At 47.3% G+C, this 25801-nt stretch overlaps 1 protein-coding gene across 1 annotated transcript in view; it reads left to right on the top strand.

The window, feature by feature from the left end:
• Nucleotides 1-25801, top strand: part of IFT172 (intraflagellar transport 172) — a 157000-nt gene that overhangs the window by 5757 nt on the left and 125442 nt on the right. The window lies entirely within an intron of this gene.

The following is a 25801-nucleotide window of genomic DNA, read 5'->3' as shown; positions in this document are numbered from 1 at the left end:
CTCCCCCCTGTACACCGGTTACATCTGCTCCTCCCCCTGTACACCGGTTACATCTGCTCCTTCCCCCTGTACACCGGCTACATCTGCTCCTTCCCCCTGTACACCGGCAACATCTGCTCCTCCCCCGTGTACACCGGCAACATCTGCTCCTCCCCCCTGTACACCGGCAACATCTGCTCCTCCCCCCTGTACACCGGTTACATCTGCTCCTCCCCCCTGTACACCGGTTACATCTGCTCCTCCCCCTGTACACCGGTTACATCTGCTCCTCCCCCCTGTACACCGGTTACATCTGCTCCTCCCCCCTGTACACCGGTTACATCTGCTCCTCCCCCTGTACACCGGCTACATCTGCTCCTCCCCCCTGTACACCGGCAACATCTGCTCCTCCCCCCTGTACACCGGCAACATCTGCTCCTCCCGCCTGTACACCGGCTACATCTGCTCCTCCCCCCTGTACACCGGTTACATCTGCTCTTCCCCCTTGTACAACGGTTACATCTGCTCCTCCCCCTGTACACCGGTTACATCTGCTCCTCCCCCCTGTACACCGGTTACATCTGCTCCTCCCCCTGTACACCGGTTACATCTGCTCCTCCCACTGTACACCGGTTACATCTGCTCCTCGCCCCTGTACACCGGTTACATCTGCTGCTCCCCCCTGTACACCGGTTACATCTGCTCCTCCCCCCTGTACACCGGTTACATCTGCTCCTCCCCCTGTACACCGGTTACATCTGCTCCTCCCACTGTACACCGGTTACATCTGCTCCTCGCCCCTGTACACCGGTTACATCTGCTGCTCCCCCCTGTACACCGGTTACATCTGCTCCTCCCCCTGTACACCGGTTACATCTGCTCCTCCCCCCTGTACACCGGTTACATCTGCTCCTCCCCCCAGTACACCGGTTACATCTGCTCCTCCCCCTGTACACCGCTTAACCAAAGGGCCACTAATAACTGTGCATCATTATAAGGGGCCGCTCTCTGTGCAGCATTATAAGGGGCCACTAATAACTGTGCATCATTGTAAGGGGCCGCTCACTGTGCAGCATTGTAAGGGGCCACTAATAACTGTGCATCATTGTAAGGGGCCGCTCACTGTGCAGCATTATAAGGGGCCACTAATAACTGTGCATCATTGTAAGGGGCCGCTCACTGTGCAGCATTGTAAGGGGCCACTAATAACTGTGCATCATTGTAAGGGGCCGCTCACTGTGCAGCATTATAAGGGGCCACTAATAGCTGTGCATCATTGTAAGGGGCCGCTCACTGTGCAGCATTATAAGGGGCCGCTCACTGTGCAGCATTATAAGGGGCCACTAATAACTGTGCAGCATTATAAGGGGCCGCTCACTGTGCAGCATTATAAGGGGCCACTAATAACTGTGCATCATTGTAAGGGGCCGCTCACTGTGCAGCATTGTAAGGGGCCACTAATAACTGTGCATCATTGTAAGGGGCCGCTCACTGTGCAGCATTATAAGGGGCCACTAATAACTGTGCATCATTGTAAGGGGCCGCTCACTGTGCAGCATTATAAGGGGCCACTAATAGCTGTGCATCATTGTAAGGGGCCGCTCACTGTGCAGCATTATAAGGGGCCACTAATAACTGTGCAGCATTATAAGGGGCCGCTCACTGTGCAGCATTATAAGGGGCCACTAATAGCTGTGCATCATTGTAAGGGGCCGCTCACTGTGCAGCATTATAAGGGGCCACTAATAACTGTGCAGCATTATAAGGGGCCGCTCACTGTGCAGCATTATAAGGGGCCACTAATAACTGTGCAGCATTATAAGGGGCCGCTCACTGTGCAGCATTATAAGGGGCCACTAATAGCTGTGCATCATTGTAAGGGGCCGCTCACTGTGCAGCATTATAAGGGGCCACTAATAGCTGTGCATCATTGTAAGGGGCCGCTCACTGTGCAGCATTATAAGGGGCCACTAATAACTGTGCAGCATTATAAGGGGCCACTAATAGCTGTGCATCATTGTAAGGGGCCGCTCACTGTGCAGCATTGTAAGGGGCCACTAATAACTGTGCATCATTGTAAGGGGCCGCTCACTGTGCAGCATTATAAGGGGCCACTAATAACTGTGCATCATTGTAAGGGGCCACTCACTGTGCAGCATTGTAAGGGGCCACTAATAACTGTGCATCATTGTAAGGGGCCGCTCACTGTGCAGCATTATAAGGGGCCACTAATAACTGTGCATCATTGTAAGGGGCCGCTCACTGTGCAGCATTATAAGGGGCCACTAATAACTGTGCATCATTGTAAGGGGCCGCTCACTGTGCAGCATTATAAGGGGCCACTAATAATTGTGCATCACTGTAAGGGGCCGCTCACTGTGCAGCATTATAAGGGGTCACTAATAACTGTGCAGCATTATAAGGGGCCGCTCACTGTGCAGCATTATAAGGGGTCACTAATAATTGTGCATCATTGTTAGGGGCCGCTCACTGTGCAGCATTATAAGGGGTCACTAATAACTGTGCATCATTGTAAGGGGCCGCTCATTGTGCAGCATTATAAGGGGCCACTAATAACTGTGCAGCATTATAAGGGGCCACTAATAACTGCATCATTGTAAGGGGCCGCTCACTGTGCAGCATTATAAGGGGCCACTAATAACTGTGCAGCATTATAAGGGGCCGCTCACTGTGCAGCATTATAAGGGGCCACTAATCACTGTGCAGCATTATAAGGGGCCGCTCACTGTGCAGCATTATAAGGGGCCACTAATAACTGTGCAGCATTATAAGGGGCCGCTCACTGTGCAGCATTATAAGGGGCCACTAATAACTGTGCATCATTGTAAGGGGCCGCTCACTGTGCAGCATTATAAGGGGCCACTAATAACTGTGCAGCATTATAAGGGGCCGCTCACTGTGCAGCATTATAAGGGGCCACTAATAACTGTGCATCATTGTAAGGGGCCACTCACTGTGCAGCATTCTAAGGGGCCACTAATCACTGTGCATCATTGTAAGGGGCCGCTCACTGTGCAGCATTATAAGGGGCCACTAATAACTGTGCATCATTGTAAGGGGCCGCTCACTGTGCAGCATTATAAGGGGCCACTAATAACTGTGCATCATTGTAAGGGGCCGCTCACTGTGCAGCATTATAAGGGGCCACTAATCACTGTGCAGCATTATAAGGGGCCGCTCACTGTGCAGCATTATAAGGGGCCACTAATAACTGTGCATCATTGTAAGGGGCCGCTCACTGTACAGCATTATAAGGGGCCACTAATAACTGTGCAGCATTATAAGGGGCCGCTCACTGTGCAGCATTATAAGGGGCCACCAATAACTGTGCATCATTGTAAGGGGCCGCTCACTGTGCAGCATTATAAGGGGCCACCAATAACTGTGCATCATTGTAAGGGGCCGCTCACTGTGCAGCATTATAAGGGGCGACTAATAACTGTGCATCATTGTAAGGGGCCGCTCACTGTGCAGCATTATAAGGGGCCACTAATAACTGTGCATCATTGTAAGGGGCCGCTCACTGTGCAGCATTATAAGGGGCCACCAATAACTGTGCATCATTGTAAGGGGCCGCTCACTGTGCAGCATTATAAGGGGCCACCAATAACTGTGCATCATTATAAGGGGCCGCTCACTGTGCAGCATTATAAGGGGCCACCAATAACTGTGCATCATTATAAGGGGCCGCTCACTGTGCAGCATTATAAGGGGCCACTAATAACTGTGCATCTCTGTAAGGGGCCGCTCACTGTGCAGCATTATAAGGGGCCACTAATAACTGTGCATCATTGTAAGGGGCCGCCAATAACTGTGCATCATTGTAATGGGCCGCTCACTGTGCAGCATTATAAGGGGCCACCAATAACTGTGCATCATTGTAAGGGGCCGCTCACTGTGCAGCATTATAAGGGGCCACCAAAAACTGTGCATCATTATAAGGGGCCGCTCACTGTGCAGCATTATAAGGGGCCACCAATAACTGTGCATCATTATAAGGGGCCACTCACTGTGCAGCATTATAAGGGGCCACTAATAACTGTGCATCATTGTAAGGGGCCGCTCACTGTGCAGCATTATAAGGGGCCACTAATAACTGTGCATCATTGTAAGGGGCCGCTCACTGTGCAGCATTATAAGGGGCCACCAAAAACTGTGCATCATTATAAGGGGCCGCTCACTGTGCAGCATTATAAGGGGCCACCAATAACTGTGCATCATTATAAGGGGCCACTCACTGTGCAGCATTATAAGGGGCCACTAATAACTGTGCATCATTATAAGGGGCCACTCACTGTGCAGCATTATAAGGGGCCACCAATAACTGTACATCATTATAAGGGGCCACTCACTGTGCAGCATTATAAGGGGCCACTAATAACTGTGCATCATTATAAGGGGCCACTCACTGTGCAGCATTATAAGGGGCCACCAATAACTGTGCATCATTATAAGGGGCCGCTCACTGTGCAGCATTATAAGGGGCCACCAATAACTGTGCATCATTATAAGGGGCCACTCACTGTGCAGCATTATAAGGGGCCACTAATAACTGTGCAGCATTATAAGGGGCCACTAATAACTGTGCATCATTGTAAGGGGCCACCAATAACTGTGCATCATTGTAAGGGGCCGCTCACTGTGCAGCATTATAAGGGGCCACTAATAACTGTGCATCATTGTAAGGGGCCGCTCACTGTGCAGCATTATAAGGGGCCACCAATAACTGTGCATCATTGTAAGGGGCCGCTCACTGTGCAGCATTATAAGGGGCCACCAATAACTGTGCATCATTATAAGGGGCCGCTCACTGTGCAGCATTATAAGGGGCCACCAATAACTGTGCATCATTATAAGGGGCCGCTCACTGTGCAGCATTATAAGGGGCCACTAATAACTGTGCATCATTGTAAGGGGCCGCTCACTGTGCAGCATTATAAGGGGCCACTAATAACTGTGCATCATTGTAAAGGGCCGCTCATTGTGCAGCATTATAAGGGGCCACTAATAACTGTTCATCATTATAATGGGCCGCTCACTGTGCAGCATTATAAGGGGCCACTAATAACTGTGCATCATTGTAAGGGGCCGCTCACTGTTCAGCATTATAAGGGGCCACTAATAATAATAATAATAATAATAATCTTTATTTATATAGCGCCAACATATTCCGCAGCGCTTTACAGTTTAACAGTTTCAAAACACAAGTCATAAGTAACAACGCTAACAATACAATAATTAAAGCAAAATAAGACGAAATAAGACGACCCTGTTCGTGAGAGCGTACAATATACAATGAGGTGAGGGAGATACAGAGTACAGGGGTGTATTTACAATGGTGTATTTACAATGAAGGTCCGGCCATCTTGCGGGAGTGAAGGATGGATGGAGATAGTGAATGGGCTACGCACGCACACTTACACAGAGAATGACTTTGATTAGTGAATGTGATAGGCCGCTCTGAACAGGAGTGTTTTGAGGGAGCGCCTAAAACTATGCAAATTGTGGATAGTCCTGATTTCTTGGGGTAGAGCATTCCAGAGGATAGGAGCAGCACGGGAGAAGTCTTGGAGTCGGGAGTGGGAGGTACGGATTAGTGCAGAGGTTAGTCGAAAGTCGTTTGCAGAGCGCAGCGGTCGGCTAGGCCGATAGACAGAAATGAGAGAAGAGATGTAAGGGGGTGCCGCACTGTGGAGAGCTTTGTGGGTGAGAACAAGTACTTTGAATTGGATCCTATAATGAATGGGCAGCCAATGTAAGGACTGGCGAAGAGTGGACGCGTCCGAGTACCGATTACCCAGATGGACGATCCTGGCTGCTGCATTAAGTATGGACTGGAGAGGGGATAGTCGAGTGACGGGGAGGCCAATTAATAGAGTGTTGCAGTAATCCAGGCGAGAGTGGATCAATGCAACAGTGAGGGTTTTTGTTGTTTCCATAGTGAGAAAAGGGCGGATTCTAGAGATGTTCTTTAGGTGTAAGCGGCAAGAGCGGGCAAGGGATTGAATATGGGATGTAAAGGAGAGATTGGTGTCAAACATAACACCCAGACAGCGCGCCTGCTGCCGGGGTGTTATTGTGGTATCACCCACGGAGAAGGAAATGTCAGATTTAGGGAGGTTAGTAGACGGCGGGAGCAGAAGTAGTTCAGTTTTGGAGAGGTTGAGTTTCAGATAGAGAGCGGACATGATATTGGAGACTGCGGACAGACAGTCACTGGCGTTCTGTAGTACAGCGGGGGTAAGGTCGGGGGAAGACGTGTATAGTTGTGTGTCATCAGCATAAAGATGGTACTGAAAGCCAAATCTGCTGATGGTCTGTCCAATTGGGGCCGTGTAGAGAGAGAAAAGAAGGGGGCCAAGGACTGAGCCCTGAGGTACCCCGACAGCAAGAGGAAGAGGAGATGACGTGGAGCCAGAGAACAAAACACTGAAGGAGCGGTCAGAGAGATAGGAAGAGAACCAGGAGAGTGCAGTGTCCTTAATGCCTAGTGACTGGAGCCTAGAGAGTAGGAGATGGTGGTCAACAGTATCGAAAGCTGCAGATAGGTCAAGAAGAATGAGCAGAGAGTGGTCACCGTTACGTTTTGCTGTCAGAAGGTCATTGGTCACTTTGATGAGTGCAGTTTCAGTCGAATGTAGGGGGCGGAAGCCGGACTGTGAAGGGTCTAGAAGGGAGTGAATGGAGAGGTAACGGGTAAGGCGGAAGTAAACTAGGCGTTCCAAAAGTTTAGAGATGAAGGGGAATGATTGGAGACTGGTCTGTAGTTGTTTGTGCAGGATGGGTCGAGAGCAGGTTTCTTTAGTAGTGGAGTAACGATGGCGTGTTTGAAGGAGGATGGGAAAATGCCCGAGGAGAGGGAGAGATTAAAGATTGTAGTTAGGTGGGTTGTGATGACTGGAGAGAGAGACTGAAGGAGATGTGAGGGAATGGGGTCGGTAGTGCATGTAGTCGGACGAGAAGAAGAGAGGAGTCTGGAGACTTCTTCTTCTGTTATGGGATCAAATGTGGAGAGTGAGCCAGGGGAGATGTAGGAAGGGATGGGAGTCACAGCACTTGGTGGTTGGGAGCAGATTTCTTGACGGATATTATCTATTTTTTCTGTAAAGTGGGAGGCCAGGTCATCAGCACAAATGTCTGTGATAGGGGCTTGTGCTTTTGGCCTGAGGAGGGAGTGAAAAGTGTCAAAAAGTTTCTTGGGGTTGTTGGCTAGTGAGGAGATCAGGGTGGTGAAGTAGGTCTGTTTGGCAAGGTGAAGGGCAGCGTTATAGGTTCTTAACATAAATTTGAAGTGGATGAAGTCTTCTGGTGTGCGGGTTTTTCTCCATAGGCGTTCAGATTACCAAATAGCGATGAGCTCATACATTTTAATTACTTACACCTACCCTGCGAGGCATAGGATAATGACATATTCAGTGTGCATAAGATTGATCCTCACCTTAGCCTCTCTCATACGTACTAAATCTACCAAAACCTCATTGCTGTGACAAAGAAACAAACACTGCTCACCCGGTATTTATTCTCCCCAATCTGTTCCACTTGGAATCTCTTGGCACATTTGCACTGTGCCACCTGCCTGGTGACTTCATCCTAATAACTGTGCATCATTGTAAGGGGCCGCTCACTGTGCAGCATTATAAGGGGCCACTAATAACTGTGCAGCATTGTAAGGGGCCGCTCACTGTGCAGCATTATAAGGGGCCACTTATAACTGTGCAGCATTATAAGGGGCCACTAATAACTCTGCAGCATTGTAAGGGGCCACTAATAACTGTGCAGCATTATAAGGGGCCACTAATAACTGTGCATCATTATAAGGGGCCACTCACTGTGCAGCATTATAAGGGGCCACTAATAACTGTGCAGCATTATAAGGGGCCACTAATAACTGTGCATCATTGTAAGGGGCCGCTCACTGTGCAGCATTATAAGGGGCCACTAATAACTCTGCATCATTGTAAGGGGCCGCTCACTGTGCAGCATTATAAGGGGCCACTAATAACTGTGCATCATTGTAAGGCGCCGCTCATTGTGCAGCATTATAAGGGGCCACTAATAACTGTGCATCATTGTAAGGGGCCGCTCACTGTGCAGCATTATAAGGGGCCACTAATAACTGTGCATCATTGTAAGGGGCCGCTCACTGTGCAGCATTATAAGGGGCCACCAATAACTGTGCAGCATTATAAGGGGCCGCTCACTGTGCAGCATTATAAGGGGCCACCAATAACTGTGCATCATTGTAAGGGGCCGCTCACTGTGCAGCATTATAAGGGGCCACTAATCACTGTGCATCATTGTAAGGGGCCGTTCACTGTGCAGCATTATAAGGGGCCACTCACTGTGCAGCATTATAAGGGGCCACTAATAACTGTGCAGCATTGTAAGGGGCCGCTCACTGTGCAGCATTATAAGGGGCCACTAATAACTCTGCATCATTGTAAGGGCCCGCTCACTGTGCAGCATTATAAGGGGCCACTAATAACTGTGCATCATTGTAAGGCGCCGCTCATTGTGCAGCATTATAAGGGGCCACTAATAACTCTGCATCATTGTAAGGGGCCGCTCATTGTGCAGCATTATAAGGGGCCACTAATAACTGTGCATCATTGTAAGGGGCCGCTCACTGTGTAGCATTATAAGGGGCCACTAATAACTGTGCATCATTGTAAGGCGCCGCTCATTGTGCAGCATTATAAGGGGCCACTAATAACTGTGCAGCATTATAAGGGGCCGCTCACTGTGCAGCATTATAAGGGGCCACCAATAACTGTGCAGCATTATAAGGGGCCGCTCACTGTGCAGCATTATAAGGGGCCACTAATAACTGTGCAGCATTATAAGGGGCCGCTCACTGTGCAGCATTATAAGGGGCCACTAATAACTGTGCAGCATTATAAGGGGCCGCTCACTGTGCAGCATTATAAGGGGCCACTAATAACTGTGCAGCATTATAAGGCGCCGCTCATTGTGCAGCATTATAAGGGGCCACTAATAACTCTGCATCATTGTAAGGGGCCGCTCATTGTGCAGCATTATAAGGGGCCACTAATAACTGTGCATCATTGTAAGGGGCCGCTCACTGTGCAGCATTATAAGGGGCCACTAATAACTGTGCATCATTGTAAGGCGCCGCTCATTGTGCAGCATTATAAGGGGCCACTAATAACTGTGCATCATTGTAAGGCGCCGCTCATTGTGCAGCATTATAAGGGGCCACTAATAACTGTGCATCATTGTAAGGCGCCGCTCATTGTGCAGCATTATAAGGGGCCACTAATAACTGTGCAGCATTATAAGGGGCCGCTCACTGTGCAGCATTATAAGGGGCCACCAATAACTGTGCATCATTGTAAGGGGCCTCTCACTGTGCAGCATTATAAGGGGCCACTAATAACTGTGCATCATTATAAGGGGCCGCTCTCTGTGCAGCATTATAAGGGGCCACTAATAACTGTGCATCATTATAAGGGGCCGCTCACTGTGCAGCATTATAAGGGACCACTAATAACTGTGCATCATTGTAAGGGGCCGCTCACTGTGCAGCATTATAAGGGACCACCAATAACTGTGCAGCATTATAAGGGGCCGCTCACTGTGCAGCATTATAAGGGGCCACTAATAACTGTGCAGCATTATAAGGGGCCGCTCACTGTGCAGCATTATAAGGGGCCACTAATAACTGTGCATCATTATAAGGGGCCGCTCACTGTGCAGCATTATAAGGGGCCACTAATCACTGTGCAGCATTATAAGGGGCCGCTCATTGTGCAGCATTATAAGGGGCCACTAATAACTCTTCATCATTATAAGGGGCCGCTCACTGTGCAGCATTATAAGGGGCCACCAATAACTGTGCATCATTGTAAGGGGCCGCTCACTGTGCAGCATTATAAGGGGCCACTAATAACTGTGCATCATTATAAGGGGCTGCTCACTGTGCAGCATTATAAGGGGCCACTAATAACTGTGCATCATTATAAGGGGCTGCTCACTGTGCAGCATTATAAGGGGCCACTAATAACTGTGCAGCATTGTAAGGGGCCGCTCACTGTGCAGCATTATAAGGGGCCACTAATAACTGTGCATCATTGTAAGGGGCTGCTCACTGTGCAGCATTATAAGGGGCCACTAATAACTGTGCATCATTGTAAGGGGCCGCTCACTGTGCAGCATTATAAGGGGCCACCAATAACTGTGCATCATTATAAGGGGCCGCTCATTGTGCAGCATTATAAGGGGCCACTAATAACTGTTCATCATTATAATGGGCCGCTCACTGTGCAGCATTATAAGGGGCCACTAATAACTGTGCATCATTGTAAGGGGCCGCTCATTGTGCAGCATTATAAGGGGCCACTAATAACTGTTCATCATTATAATGGGCCGCTCACTGTGCAGCATTATAAGGGGCCACTAATAACTGTGCATCATTGTAAGGGGCCGCTCACTGTGCAGCATTATAAGGGGCCACCAATAACTGTGCATCATTGTAAAGGGCCGCTCATTGTGCAGCATTATAAGGGGCCACTAATAACTGTTCATCATTATAATGGGCCGCTCACTGTGCAGCATTATAAGGGGCCACTAATAACTGTGCATCATTGTAAGGGGCCGCTCACTGTGCAGCATTATAAGGGGCCACTAATAACTGTGCATCATTATAAGGGGCTGCTCACTGTGCAGCATTATAAGGGGCCACTAATAACTGTGCAGCATTGTAAGGGGCCGCTCACTGTGCAGCATTATAAGGGGCCACTAATAACTGTGCATCATTGTAAGGGGCCGCTCACTGTGCAGCATTATAAGGGGCCACTAATAACTGTGCATCATTGTAAGGGGCCGCTCACTGTGCAGCATTATAAGGGGCCACTAATAACTGTGCAGCATTGTAAGGGGCCGCTCACTGTGCAGCATTATAAGGGGCCACTAATAACTGTGCAGCATTGTAAGGGGCCGCTCACTGTGCAGCATTATAAGGGGCCACTAATAACTGTGCAGCATTGTAAGGGGCCGCTCACTGTGCAGCATTATAAGGGGCCACCAATAACTGTGCATCATTATAAGGGGCCGCTCACTGTGCAGCATTATAAGGGGCCACTAATAACTGTGCATCATTATAAGGGGCCGCTCACTGTGCAGCATTATAAGGGACCACTAATAACTGTGCATCATTGTAAGGGGCCGCTCACTGTGCAGCATTATAAGGGGCCACTAATAACTGTACATCATTGTAAGGGGCCGCTCACTGTGCAGCATTATAAGGGGCCACTAATAACTGTGCATCATTGTAAGGGGCCGCTCACTGTGCAGCATTATAAGGGACCACTAATAACTGTGCATCATTGTAAGGGGCCGCTCACTGTGCAGCATTATAAGGGGCCACTAATAACTGTGCAGCATTGTAAGGGGCCGCTCACTGTGCAGCATTATAAGGGGCCACTAATAACTGTGCATCATTGTAAAGGGGCCGCTCACTGTGCAGCATTATAAGGGGCCACTAATAACTGTGCATCATTGTAAGGGGCCGCTCACTGTGCAGCATTATAAGGGGCCACTAATAACTGTGCATCATTGTAAAGGGGCCGCTCACTGTCCAGCATTATAAGGGGCCACTAATAACTGTGCATCATTGTAAGGGGCCGCTCACTGTGCAGCATTATAAGGGGCCACTAATAACTCTTTATCATTATAAGGGGCCGCTCACTGTGCAGCATTATAAGGGGCCACTAATAACTGCATCATTGTAAAGGGGCCGCTCACTGTGCAGCATTATAAGGGGCCACTAATAACTGTGCATCATTGTAAAGGGCCGCTCATTGTGCAGCATTATAAGGGGCCACTAATAACTGTTCATCATTATAATGGGCCGCTCACTGTGCAGCATTATAAGGGGCCACTAATAACTGTGCATCATTGTAAGGGGCCGCTCATTGTGCAGCATTATAAGGGGCCACTAATAACTGTGCATCATTATAAGGGGCCGCTCATTGTGCAGCATTATAAGGGGCCACTAATAACTGTTCATCATTATAATGGGCCGCTCACTGTGCAGCATTATAAGGGGCCACTAATAACTGTGCATCATTGTAAGGGGCCGCTCACTGTGCAGCATTATAAGGGGCCACTAATAACTGTGCATCATTATAAGGGGCCGCTCACTGTGCAGCATTATAAGGGGCCACTAATAACTCTTCATCATTATAAGGGGCCGCTCACTGTGCAGCATTATAAGGGGCCACCAATAACTGTGCATCATTGTAAAGGGCCGCTCATTGTGCAGCATTATAAGGGGCCACTAATAACTGTTCATCATTATAATGGGCCGCTCACTGTGCAGCATTATAAGGGGCCACTAATAACTGTGCATCATTGTAAGGGGCCGCTCACTGTGCAGCATTATAAGGGGCCACTAATAACTGTGCATCATTATAAGGGGCCGATCACTGTGCAGCATTATAAGGGGCCACTAATAACTGTGCATCATTGTAAGGGGCCGCTCACTGTGCAGCATTATAAGGGGCCACTAATAACTGTGCATCATTGTAAGGGGCCACTCACTGTGTAGCATTATAAGGGGCCACTAATAACTGTGCATCATTATAAGGGGCCGCTCACTGTGCAGCATTATAAGGGGCCACTAATAACTGTGCAGCATTGTAAGGGGCCGCTCACTGTTCAGCATTATAAGGGGTCACTAATAACTGTGCATCATTGTAAGGGGCCGCTCGCTGTGCAGCATTATATGGGGCCACTAATAACTGTGCATCATTGTAAGGGGCTGCTCACTGTGCAGCATTATAAGGGGCCACTAATAACTGTGCAGCATTATAAGGGGCCGCTCACTGTGCAGCATTATAAGGGACCACCAATAACTGTGCAGCATTGTAAGGGGCCACTCACTGTGCAGCATTATAAGGGGCCACTAATAACTGTGCAGCATTGTAAGGGGCCACTCACTGTGCAGCATTATAAGGGGCCACTAATAACTGTGCAGCATTATAAGGGGCCGCTCACTGTGCAGCATTATAAGGGGCCACTAATAACTGTGCATCATTGTAAGGGGCTGCTCACTGTGCATCATTATAAGGGGCCACTAATAACTGTGCAGCATTATAAGGGGCCGCTCACTGTGCAGCATTATAAGGGGCCACTAATAACTGTGCAGCATTGTAAGGGGCCACTCACTGTGCAGCATTATAAGGGGCCACTAATAACTGTGCAGCATTATAAGGGGCCGCTCACTGTGCAGCATTATAAGGGGCCACTAATAACTGTGCATCATTGTAAGGGGCTGCTCACTGTGCAGCATTATAAGGGGCCACTAATAACTGTGCAGCATTATAAGGGGCCGCTCACTGTGCAGCATTATAAGGGGCCACTAATAACTGTGCATCATTGTAAGGGGCTGCTCACTGTGCAGCATTATAAGGGGCCACTAATAACTGTGCAGCATTATAAGGGGCCGCTCACTGTGCAGCATTATAAGGGACCACTAATAACTGTGCATCATTGTAAGGGGCTGCTCACTGTGCAGCATTATAAGGGGCCACTAATAACTGTGCAGCATTATAAGGGGCCGCTCACTGTGCAGCATTATAAGGGGCCACTAATAACTGTGCAGCATTATAAGGGGCCGCTCACTGTGCAGCATTATAAGGGGCCACTAATAACTGTGCATCATTGTAAGGGGCTGCTCACTGTGCAGCATTATAAGGGGCCACTAATAACTGTGCAGCATTATAAGGGGCCGCTCACTGTGCAGCATTATAAGGGGCCACTAATAACTGTGCAGCATTATAAGGGGCCACTCACTGTGCAGCATTATAAGGGGCCACTAATAACTGTGCAGCATTATAAGGGGCCGCTCACTGTGCAGCATTATAAGGGGCCACTAATAACTGTGCAGCATTATAAGGGGCCGCTCACTGTGCAGCATTAAAAGGGCAGTAGCTTCGGCATTTTCCACCCTAGGCTTATACGCGAGTCAATAAGTTTTCCCAGTGTTTTGGAACAAAATTAGGGGGGTCGGCTTATACACGAGTATATACGGTATGTTAGAATACTGTAATAAACCACCTTCCCAACTTTTCCGAAAGTCATCCTCAGCCTCCCAGGCTGGAAAAATCTGTATTCTCAGACCTCTTGGAACAAGTCCAGATTTTTTTCTCCTCCAGTGTCTGAATGTTCCACCACGTCTTGGTGAGCGATTTGTGTAATCCAACTAATTCTCTGGAGATGCCACTAGTGGATACACCAGGACCATCATCAAAAAGACCACCAGCCTGACTTTGCCACTCAGCTTCCCTAGCCACTAAATCCATACCGTATAACCAATAGAGAAAAATGTATAATTTACAAAGGTTATAATCAACAGATTAATATGGAGGAACGATCAACCACAATAATAAGCAAGAACTGAAAACCACCCGGGGGCGCCACTGACATATAAACAGGGATATACTCAAATAGCATATGGAAAACGAAGAGGAAGGAAATGGGTCCCAAATAGGGGATCACCTGAAGCATAATTTAGCAAAAGTGTATAACTTTAATCTTTATTATGACACAAAAAACGAACACACAAAAAGTTAAAAACATTAAAATACGTCACTCATGTGACATGCAAGAATCAATAGGCTCATGATAGAACCAAACTCCCACAGCAAAACACTCCACATATGAGGATTTTATGTCCATATAAAGAGCATACCATAATACAGAATACAACCATAAAGTATATAGAAAAATACGATACAAATGTCATTGTAAATATGAAGGCTGAAAAGGACAGCACAACCGTCATGTCATACATTGCATATAGTGCAGACATAGAAAAGGATATAAAGAATGTAACCACAAGAGAGTTCTCCATATGAGCTCTACATCGAGGTAACTAAGCTTGGAGAGCAAGTCAGCAAGGAGGTGATTAATCGAGTTATAAAGGCTGACTTTCTTATAAGCCCCTCACACATGCCAGACTTGGGCATGCAGGATTGGGTAATAGAGGCTCAAATAGCCCCCCCATAAGAAAAGAAAGAGTGACCCTGTATTATCAATACAACAAACCCCTGTATAAAGAGAATGGTGTCTGAGAGGACGGAAACCTTCTACTTATAATGCCTGATCTTGCTGAACATACAGACTAAAATAGCCACCTATGCAAAATAGGTCATAGTAAAGATTAAATTTATACACTTTTGCTAAATTATGCCTCAGGTGATCCCCTGTTTGTCATCTATGGATGAAAGGACAACAGCTTCCATGTAGAGGGTGGCAAAGTCAACTAGGGTGAGGATGAACCTCTTTCCGCTGCGGCTGGGGTCATTCAAGGAGTCCACTGAATCTATGGCAACCCATTGGAGCGGGGCACAATAGGGTGCTCCCACCTCACCCCCGTCCGTTGACAAACCAGACAAGAGGCTCAGTATTTTCGCACCTCTTGAGTTACCCTTGGCCAAAGCACACTATGCAGCAGATGGGCCCGTGTCTTTTTAGCCCCCATGTTCCCAGCTGCAGGGACGTCATGGGTGAAGTGCAGGAGTTTGGTTCGGTACTGCTGGGGTAGCACAAGCTGATGGACATGGGTCCAGGGTTTCTCTGGGCAGGATGCAGGCTTTTCCAGATATGACAGTCCAGTCTCCCATCTATACACATCCGCCTGATTTCTTTCCCCAGGTCGAGTAGCCATACTTTTTTGTACAAGAGCTAGGGTGTTGTTTCCTAAACTCCTTTGCGATCTATCTCCCCGCAGTCAATGGCCATAGTCTGGTCAGGTGTACTCATCGCCATCGGCTCAGAGGAGGATGATGGAGGCTTGGAGTGTGGGTTATCTTCAGGATGGGTGTCAGAAGGATCCACATCATGGTGTTGCTAGGTCCTTCCCCAAAATAGCAGGCATGGAGAAGCTGTCCATGAGTCCCACTTCAACCTCTGCTTGGTCGCTACCCCAGTCCAACTGCACACGTAGTAGCGGGATGTCTGATCTCTGACTTCTAGCCAGGGAGTTGGTCACTTGGCGGTTCTGGTGGGACAATATCTGGTCTGACCAGGGTGATGGAAGACCCAGTGTCCTGAAGTCATTGGGCCTGAATATACTGACCTTGACCGGCTGGATGTGGTGATGTAGGGTGAACAACTCTTCGTAGAGTATAAACGAGATATATCCCTTCCTCCGCCTCTGGTGTGTGCCGGGGATGGCGTTTTGGCAGTTGGTGTCAGGGATCCCATATATTTGTCAGAACTTTCTTAATCCCACAATTCCCTGATATCACAGGCCGGGAAGGTCACAGGTACCACCCTCTGTGATCTTTGGAGCGAACAGTTCTCTGCTGCCCCTATCGTCCGAACAATTACACAATTTGCCGACGATCAATGGAGAAGGCCTTAGCCTGTTCACACCACCTTTAATCTTTAATCTAGTAGTCTTTTCCTGTCTCTCTGTGTGGGGGCAATACACATCATCTTCAGTCACCTAGACATCAAGAGAAATCCTTTCATTTTACTTAATCTGCTTCACATATCTGTGTCACTGCCATTTTACATAAAGACAGGTGTGATTGCCAGCTCCTCAGGACAAATGGTACATGAAGGAAGGGAGAGGGGGGGAGATAAGGGCTTTGTGGATTTTTCTTATTTTCTATGACACCTCTTCGTTTTTGAGGTGGTGTAGGGGCCGATTAACAGATCGCCCCTTAAGCCTACCTTATGGGCCACCCTTCCTGGATCCCATAATACCCTCTATGTTGGGGATTCGGAGATAGGCTTTTCCGGGGGGGGGGGGCTACTCAGCGTCTTCCAACAGGTCTGGGACTCCTGGCTAAGGGTAGCTGAAACTTACAGGAACCCTTTGGGACCTGTTCTGGGTTAATCACTCTTATATCCCACTTGATAATGAGAATCCAGAAGACAGGACGTTTCCTGCGCTCTTGGCTCTCGGGCTGCCAGTGACAGCACCTGGACAGGCTGTCTCCCCGGGGGATAACATTTTTCCTATTTGTCCGACAGGCTGTGGGACATACCGGCCCACCACCTTGCCGGACTCTGGGTGCAATTTTCCGCTGATAGACTAGGGTACTCTTTCCCCATCCTCCTGACAGAATGTGAGGCACACATTTCCCTCACCCTGCTCGGCTGCAGGACATACCTTCCCACAACCCAGACAGGCTGGAGATAAGACCTTCTCTGGCCTCCTTTTTACCTTAGAGGCTTTGATAACTGTGGGGCAGCTATGTCAGGCCATGTCACAGTCTGTCGTTACACTGGTCAGGTGCACAGGACCACCTGCTTCATGATCTCCGGGCCTGCTCCCATTGCCCTTTTCACTTATGCTTTCTCCTTTTAGGGGATCCTCAGCAGCATTACCCCGCAGCATGATGTGGCTGAGTTCTCCAGTACAAAAATACACATTTTTATTATAAATCACATTCACATTATGGACACTTGCATGACATATCAGATCTGGGAGGGTTGACAGGGATCTGTCGGGCAACCAGCCATCCCAGATCAGTTCGCAATAAAACATTTGTGGGGGATTCTCTGACACCCCCACGTCCCTTATCCTCCTCGCCGCACCCCTATCCAGATAAACTCGGGCCATAGGTAAGAGACTACGAACACCGGTGACAGGGTCTTCCCAGGAATGAGTTCCTCCGGTAACACAAACTCAGGGAGCACGAGAGTTCGTTCTGCACCAGTGTCCTTAAGCCCAACAGTAATGGAGTTGCCCACAGTAACTGGTTGCAAATTCTCACAGGCTCTCCCAAACACCCCACCCACTAAATGAATGGCTGCACTAGGCTCTGGGACCTCAGACAAGGCAGATGTGACCAGTCCGGTCAGAGGTATAGCAGCGCTGGGAGTCATATGCAGGCCGGGTGCTGGAAGATGGGGCCAGATTCCCTGAGGGCCGGCTGGCAGGGGCATTGGGGGTGGTTGTCAGCTTACCCCCTTTTCAGCTGGTGACTGCTGATTTCCACACCTCTGGTGTATGCTTGGTCTCATACGATCATCGGTGACCTGTGCTGCCTTGGCAGCCTACTTTGGCTTCTGGTCTAGCACAAACAATCGCACCTCCATGGGACAAAGATGAAGAAACTGGTCCATCACCCTCAGATCCTTCAGTTCCTCTAAGGTGGTGACTGACAGTCCTCTGACCCACTGCTGAAAGGTGGTTCTGAGCCCATCCATCATCACTGTAGCTGTCATGGGGTCCACGCTGAAGGACTCAGAACTTTTTCCGGTAGACCTCAGGAGTGAGCTGGTACTTCTTTATCAGGGCCTGCTTGATGGCCTCATAGTCTCCATCTTGGTCTCGAGGGAGAGAAGCAAACACCCTCAGAGCTTTTCCTCTGAGCCCTGGCATTAGATATTGGGCCAATTGGTCCTCAGGCAGCTGGTACTGTCTGCAGGCTTTTAAAACCCCCCGCAGAAATATGTGCAAGTCCCCGTCCTTGTCCATCACAGGAAAATGCTTGGGACGGGGTTTAAAGCAGTTGACGTTGCTGGCCTCTCTGCTGTGTGGGGAAGATCTCTGCCCCTGGATTCGGGCTAACTTTAGCTGGTACAGACGATCGTCTTGACGCTCAGCTCTCTCGGCCTGTCGCTCTTGGAATTCCAGAATCGGCTTCAGAAGTCCCTCACAATCGTCTGCATTGAGTTGCTCTGCAGGAGGGGGTCCACACCACTTTGGTTGCGAGTATGGCTGGAATTCACCGGTTGGACCTCTGCAGCAGCACTGCCTGGGCTGGCTTCTCCATCATCAGGGCTCTGGTGACGGACTGGCTCTGCAGCACCTTAGAACAGTTCAGCAATCATTTGGTGTCTGGTTTTGTGCGTGGAGTCAATCCGTCTCAGCGCACAGATGGCAATAAGAGCATCCTTGGTCTGCTCGTTATACCAGGGCTCGTAGCCATCATTGCCAAATAAAAGATAGGACAGAAAAACAAGATAAGAGGGAGAGGGTAACCGCCACACGTACAGTAATGTCCCAGATAAAAAATATAAAAACACTGAGTCTGATTCCTTAAAACCTTGCACAGAATCCCCGCAAGAACTGTGCAAATTTTCAGTGACCGGAATGATTTCTCAAGCCAGATCCCTGATGTTCTGTAAAATCCCACCGCTGCCGCTAATTTGTCAGGGATCTTGTATATTTGTCAGGACTTTCTTAATCCCACAAAGCCCTGATATCACAGTCCAGGAAGGTCCTGAGTACCACCCGCTGTGATCTTTGGAGCGAACAGCTCTCTGCTGCCCCCTATAGTCCAGACAATTACACGATTGGCCAATGATCAACGGGGAAGGTCGCAGCCTGTTCGCACCACTAGGCCCGCTATCAGAAAATTAGCGCTGAACTTACGGCATATACACCTCCGGATTCCAACACGTGTGTCAGGAAATATGACGTATTTTTTATTGTTCTAGTCACACATACAGGGCTATCGGGTGCAGCTCCTTGGTTTCTGAATGACATGCTGGCCCCTTCTTCCATTTCTTTTGTGTTGCCCAGGCATATGGCTGCAGTTTTCTCTGCCTGTGTGTGATTCCAGCTACTCACGCTGGTGTATGTGAGCTGCTGACCAGCTAATACCAGCCATTGTTTAAAAGCACATGGTACCTGGTTCCTTTGTTCCTTCAAACTGGTATATAATAACGCAGGTTAGTCATAGAAGTAGGAAACGTATATTTCTGGAATCTACATCCCTTAAGCTATTCACCACAGCGCTTTTGGGCTTCTAGGCTCACCAGATACTGAGAAATGAGTATATGCTTCCCAATAACACTTAGTTATGTTTTGGTGACAAATGAAAGCTAATTTTGCAACAAGAAAAATGGTAGTCCCGCCGTCACCCTACGAGGTTTCCAGCCAGAGTTATGGAACTTATACGTTTTCTAATACTTTTCCAAAGGGGAGTACATTCCCTATCTCCGCCCAAGCAGTGATGTCACCCAGGAGAAAGTATAAGGATAGGAGGCCCAATCATGAAGTTGTCATTTGCCCGGGGTGCCAGCTTGGAAGCTGTGCTGGCAGACCATTTTCCCTTGGGGAAGGCGTCCCTCCCCCCCTCCACATGGCGTCCATTGGCTGATAAGTGTAATCATAGAATCATAGAATCGTAGAGTTGGAAGGGACCTCCTGGGCCATCTGGTCCAACACCCTGCTCAAAGCAGGATTCGCTAAATCATCCCAGTCAGATGTCTGTCCAGCCTCTGTTTGAAGACTTCCATTGAAGGAGAACTTACCACTTCTCGTGGCAGCCTGTTCCACTCATTGATCACTCTAACTGTCAAAAAGTTTTTTCTAATATCTAATCTGTGTCTCCTTCCATTCAATTTCATCCCATTGCTTCTAGTCTTTCCTTGTGCAAATGAGAATAAAGTTGATCCTTCTACAATGTGACAGCCCTTTAGATATTTGTAGACAGCTATTAAGTCTCCTCTCAGTCTTCTCTTTTGCAAACTAAACATTCCCAATTCCTGCAACCTTTCCTCATAAGACAGGGTTTGCAGACCGGTCACCATTCTGGTCGCTCTTTTCTGAACTTGCTCCAGTTTGTTGATGTCTTTTTTAAAATGTGGTGCCCAAAACTGGACACAATATTCCAGATGAGGTCTGACCAAAGAGGAGTAGAGGGAAATAATGACTTCACATGATCTAGACTGTATGCTTCTGTTAATACATCCTAGAATTGCATTTGCCTTTTTTGCTGCTGCATCACACTGTTGACTCATATTCAGTCTGTGATCTATTAGTATACCCAAGTCTTTTTCACATGTGCTGTCACTTAGCCCTATTCCTCCCATTCTATATATGCTTTTTTCATTTTTATTGCCCAGATGTAGTACTTTGCATTTTTCCCTGTTAAAAACCATTCTGTTAGTTGCTGCCCACTTCTCCAGTTTATTTAAATCTTTTTGAATCCTTTCTCTCTCTTCTCTAGTATTAGCTATCCCTCCTAGCTTTGTGTCATCAGCAAATTTAATCAGTTTACCCTCAATTCCTTCATCTAAATCGTTGATAAAGATGTTGAACAATACAGGGCCCAGGACAGAGCCCTGTGGTACCCCACTTGAGACATTCTTCCAACTGGATGTGCAGCCATTTACGACCACTCTTTGGGTCCGATCAATAAGCCAGTTATGAATCCACCTAACAGTTGCCTTGTCCATTCCATACTTAGTCATTTTTTCGATAAGGATTGTATGAGATACTTTGTCAAATGCTTTGCTGAAGTCAAGATAAACTATATCTACAGCATTTCCTTGATCCACCCAATCAGTGATACCGTCATAGAAGGAAATTAAGTTAGTCTGACATGACTTATTAGTTACAAACCCATGCTGACTCTGTTTAATCACTTCATTCTTATCCAGGTATTGACATACATGTTGTTTAATAATTTGTTCAAAGATCTTTCCTGGTATAGAAGTCAGACTCACCGGCCTATAGTTGCCTGGGTCCACCTTCTTCCCCTTTTTGAAGATAGGAACAACATTTGCTCTTCTCCAGTCTTCGGGCACTTCTCCTGTTCTCCAAGAATTTTCAAAGATTATGGAGAGGGGTTCAAAAATTTCTTCTGCTATCTCCTTCAGTACTCTGGGGTGTAATTCATCTGGACCTGGAGACTTGAATTCATTTAGGTTAGCTAAGTGTTTCCTCACTATCTTTCTGTTTATAGATATCATGGATTCTTCTATTCCCTTAATAGGACAGTGAAGAACAGTTGATGTTACATTTCCTTTCTGAGAGAAAACAGATGCAAAATAGGAATTTAAAAGTTCAGCCTTCTCAACATCCTGTCTTACCATTTCATCATTTTCATCCTGTAAAAATCCTATAGCATCTTTGACTTTTCTTTTACTTTTGACATATCCCCAAAATCCTTTATTATTGCTTTTGACATCTCTTGCAAGCCTCAATTCATTTTCAGCTTTAGCTAATCTGATTTGTGCCCTGCAGGTTCTGCAGACAGCATTATATTCTTCTTTAGATATGCCTCCCTCTTTCCATTTTATAACCATTTTTTTCTTCCTTTTTAGCATGTGCTTAAGTTCTGTGTTCATCCATCCTGGTTTCCTTAAATGCTTCCTATTCTTCCCTCTTTTCGGAATTGTTAACAATTGTGCTTTAAGAATTTCATTTTTCAAGATTTCCCATCCTTCCTGGACATTTTTGTCTTTTAGGATATCCAGCCATTGGATCCCTCCAATTCTCTTTCTGAATCCCTTAAAATCTGCCTTTCTGAAATCTAACCTTGACGTCTGAGTCTTCACAGGTCTTCCGCCTCTAGTTATCCAAAATTCTAAAATAGCATGGTCGCTACCTCCTAGGGTTCCAGCCACTTTTACCTCCTCAACCATTTCCTCCCTGTTTATAAGGATTAGATCCAAGGTAGCAGTTCCCCTTGTTTTCTCCTTTACCTTTTGGAAGATAAAGTTGTCAGCAAGAGAGGATAAGAATTTCCTTGACCTGTTAGTTTTGCCTGAGAGAGATTCCCAACAAATGTCTGGATAGTTGAAATCTCCCATGACAACTATGTCATATTTTTTGGAGAACTTGGCGATTTGATGCATAAAGAGTTCATCCATATCTTCGGCTTGCACAGGCGGCCTGTAGTAAATGCCTACAATGGTGTCCTTTCCATTGTTCTGTCCTTGTATTCTTACCCAAACAGTTTCCACAGAACTCCCAGTCTCTGAAGCTTCAATCTCTGTGCAGATATACGCGTTTCGAACATACAATGCGACACCCCCTCCTCGTTTATCAAGTCTGTTTCTTGCAAATAAGTTGTATCCTTCTAGTCTTGTATTCCAATCATGTGTATTGTCCCACCAAGTTTCAGTGATTCCAATGACATCATATTTCTTTTCCTGTGTTAGTAGTTCCAATTCTCCTTGTTTGTTGCCCATGCTTTGTGCATTAGTATAGAAACATTTTAGTTTGTGATTGGTTTCTCTTTCTCCAATATTTTTATCAATTAGATTCTTTTGTCTTTGTTCTTCCTTTCCACTTCTAATAGCAGAGTTCTCAGTAGCATTTGTCAGGTGTATGGCTTTTTCTGGTCTTTTGCTTCCCTTACCATGTTGTTCAAGTTTAAAGCTCTCCTTACAAGTGTAGCAAGGCGACTTCCAAATACATGCTTTCCAGTCTTCGTAAGGTGCACCCCATCTCTAGCAAGTAGTCCATCGTATAAGTAATTCACTCCGTGATCCAGAAATCCAAATCGTTGCTGACGGCACCATCGACGTAGCCAGTTGTTCACCTGCAGAATCTTATTCCACCTCCTTGTTCCATGGCCATCCATTTTATTTTGTAATTGCCTGTATATACTGTAGCTGTCTCTCTTTGTAACATCTTTGAACTTTTGTAAACACTGCCTATTCTTTTTGGAGTAAAATCTATAAAATTTACTAGTTCCATTTTCCTTGCTCTTAAACTTACCGCCACGTCTCCGTGCTAAATTCACGCTAGCTAGTGGGTTGGCTCCTGACGCGATATTGATATTAATATAGAACTAGGAGCTGGTGGCAGCGAGTGTGCTGGGGTATCTGGGAGATTCTGGCAGTGACGGAACGGAGGTTTTATGTGTGTATTTCCCACCTGAGACTGGGGATATACTTACCGCCCTCACTGCTGAGTTGCCCAATAGCCAGTACACGACCAGGCGGCCTTTCTGGAGACTACTTATCCTATGCGTAGTTCCCTGACTGACCTGAGGGTGAGGGGGGTGCCAGAGTTCCAAACTGGAACTGGAAAGTGGGATATAATAAATCCCTGACGAACTGGGGGCAACCAAACACCCCCGGTTCGTGACAACATGGAATATGTGTATACACCCCGGTACGGTCACAGCTAACTCTCCAATAACCACAGATTACTCGCCGCCACCACTAATCTGTTTCGGTCTATTAGACACTGCTGATGGTAACTATCACTTCGAGGCGTAGTTTACAGAACAGAAGGAACAGAACTATTACATTTTATATTTAGTCCAAAGGGAGGCAGTGGTTATGAAAAATATACAAAAGATTTTACAAGGGGACAAAACAATACAGCATAAACAGGTACGTAAAATAAAAGGGATTAACAGAAGAACTTACTACACCGATCACAGAGACGATCCAGTTTAGCCGAAGGAGAGCGCTTCGATTTGGCCGTGAAGACAGGTCCATCCATTCAGGATGTGTAGCTCTGTATGAGCACTGATGATAGTTGTGATCGATCTTTTATCAGACCCCGATTGCCACCCACACACCCCTCTACATCACAAGCTCCTGGTTGTGGGCCGGACTCAGCCCTTCATCATTTTAGGAAATCCCAATTTATGTGATAACTCCTCATAAGATGACAGCAGAAGGTCGAGGATTTGGGAATGTTTAGTTTGCAAAAGAGAAGACTGAGAGGAGACTTAATAGCTGTCTACAAATATCTAAAGGGCTGTCACATTGTAGAAGGATCAACTTTATTCTCATTTGCACAAGGAAAGACTAGAAGCAATGGGATGAAGCTGAATGGGAGGAGACACAGATTAGATATTAGAAAAAACTTTTTGACAGTTAGAGTGATCAATGAGTGGAACAGGCTGCCACGAGAAGTGGTAAGTTCTCCTTCAATGGAAGTCTTCAAACAGAGGCTGGACAGACACCTGACTGGGATGATTTAGCGAATCCTGCTTTGAGCAGGGGGTTGGACCAGATGGCCCAGGAGGTCCCTTCCAACTCTACGATTCTATGATTCTATGAGACCGATGTCATCTTTTCTATCAGGACTTTCTCTACGCTCAGAGGCCAAACATGGCCCCTATGGCTTTGGAGCATTTTGGTGGGGGTTATAATTATGAGAAAATATGTGTATGATTGCCTAGTTATCCCGGTGCATACAATATACGTCTCATTAATATCAGAAGGATAGAAATTACGATATTTCATATCTTCTCCCGGAGACTCACTGTCTGCTGTCTCACTGTACTGCAGAGACCACAGCTATGTAAAGCTGTCAGATCTTCTTTGATCCTCTTTAATCTAGTAGTCCTTCCCTGTCTCTCTGTGTGGACAATACACACAGTCTTCAGTCACTTAGACATCAAGAGGAATCCTCGCATTTACCTTAATCTGCTTCACATAGCTGTGTCACTGCCATTTTACATAAAGCAGGTGTGATTGCCAGCTCCCAGCTCCTCCAGACAAATGGTACATGAATGAAAAAGAAGGAAGGGAGAGGGGGGAAGATGAGGGCCTCAAGGCTCCAGGCATGGGACCCCTGCCCTGGGGACAATCTTTGGCCATGTGTTCAAGGCGCCCGCATGTATAACAGCGTTGTGGGTTGGGAAAATCGCGGGTATTGTTGCTAACCCTTTGTCCTGGTGGATTTTCTGTTGGGTAGTGGGATAGTCCTGCTTTAGAGACTGGTGGCTGGTCAAATCTTGGGTTGAAGGGTCTTCTATGATCGGTAGACATATATGGTCTCCAGGGGGACGGTTGGCTGTAACCTTGTCGGCCAAACAGGCTGCTTTCTCTGAGGTGTTGGGCTTCCACTCGGCTAGCCACTTTCGTATTTCTAGACCCATGTTCTCCATAAGTTGCTCAAGCACCATCACTCACGTTTCGGACGGCAGCAGCAGAGTGGACAGCCCTATTCTCGAGCCAGCGGTTGCAGTGTCTACATAGGACACCTCCTGGAGAGAAAAGGTCCGGAACTTGGTGCGATATCTCTCGGGGGTGATGGTAAAAAGGGCCAGCACGGTGTCCTTAATTGTTCCATAGTCTAGGCAATCCCGAGGTCCAAGCAACCGGACAGCAT

This window comes from Dendrobates tinctorius, unplaced genomic scaffold (genome assembly GCF_039654945.1).
Source record: "Dendrobates tinctorius isolate UK_male_01 unplaced genomic scaffold, ASM3965494v1 ptg000251l, whole genome shotgun sequence".
NCBI lineage: Eukaryota > Metazoa > Chordata > Amphibia > Anura > Dendrobatidae > Dendrobates > Dendrobates tinctorius.
The sequence above is the reverse complement of the archived record's forward strand: the minus strand, read 5'-3'. Positions and strand labels throughout refer to the sequence as shown.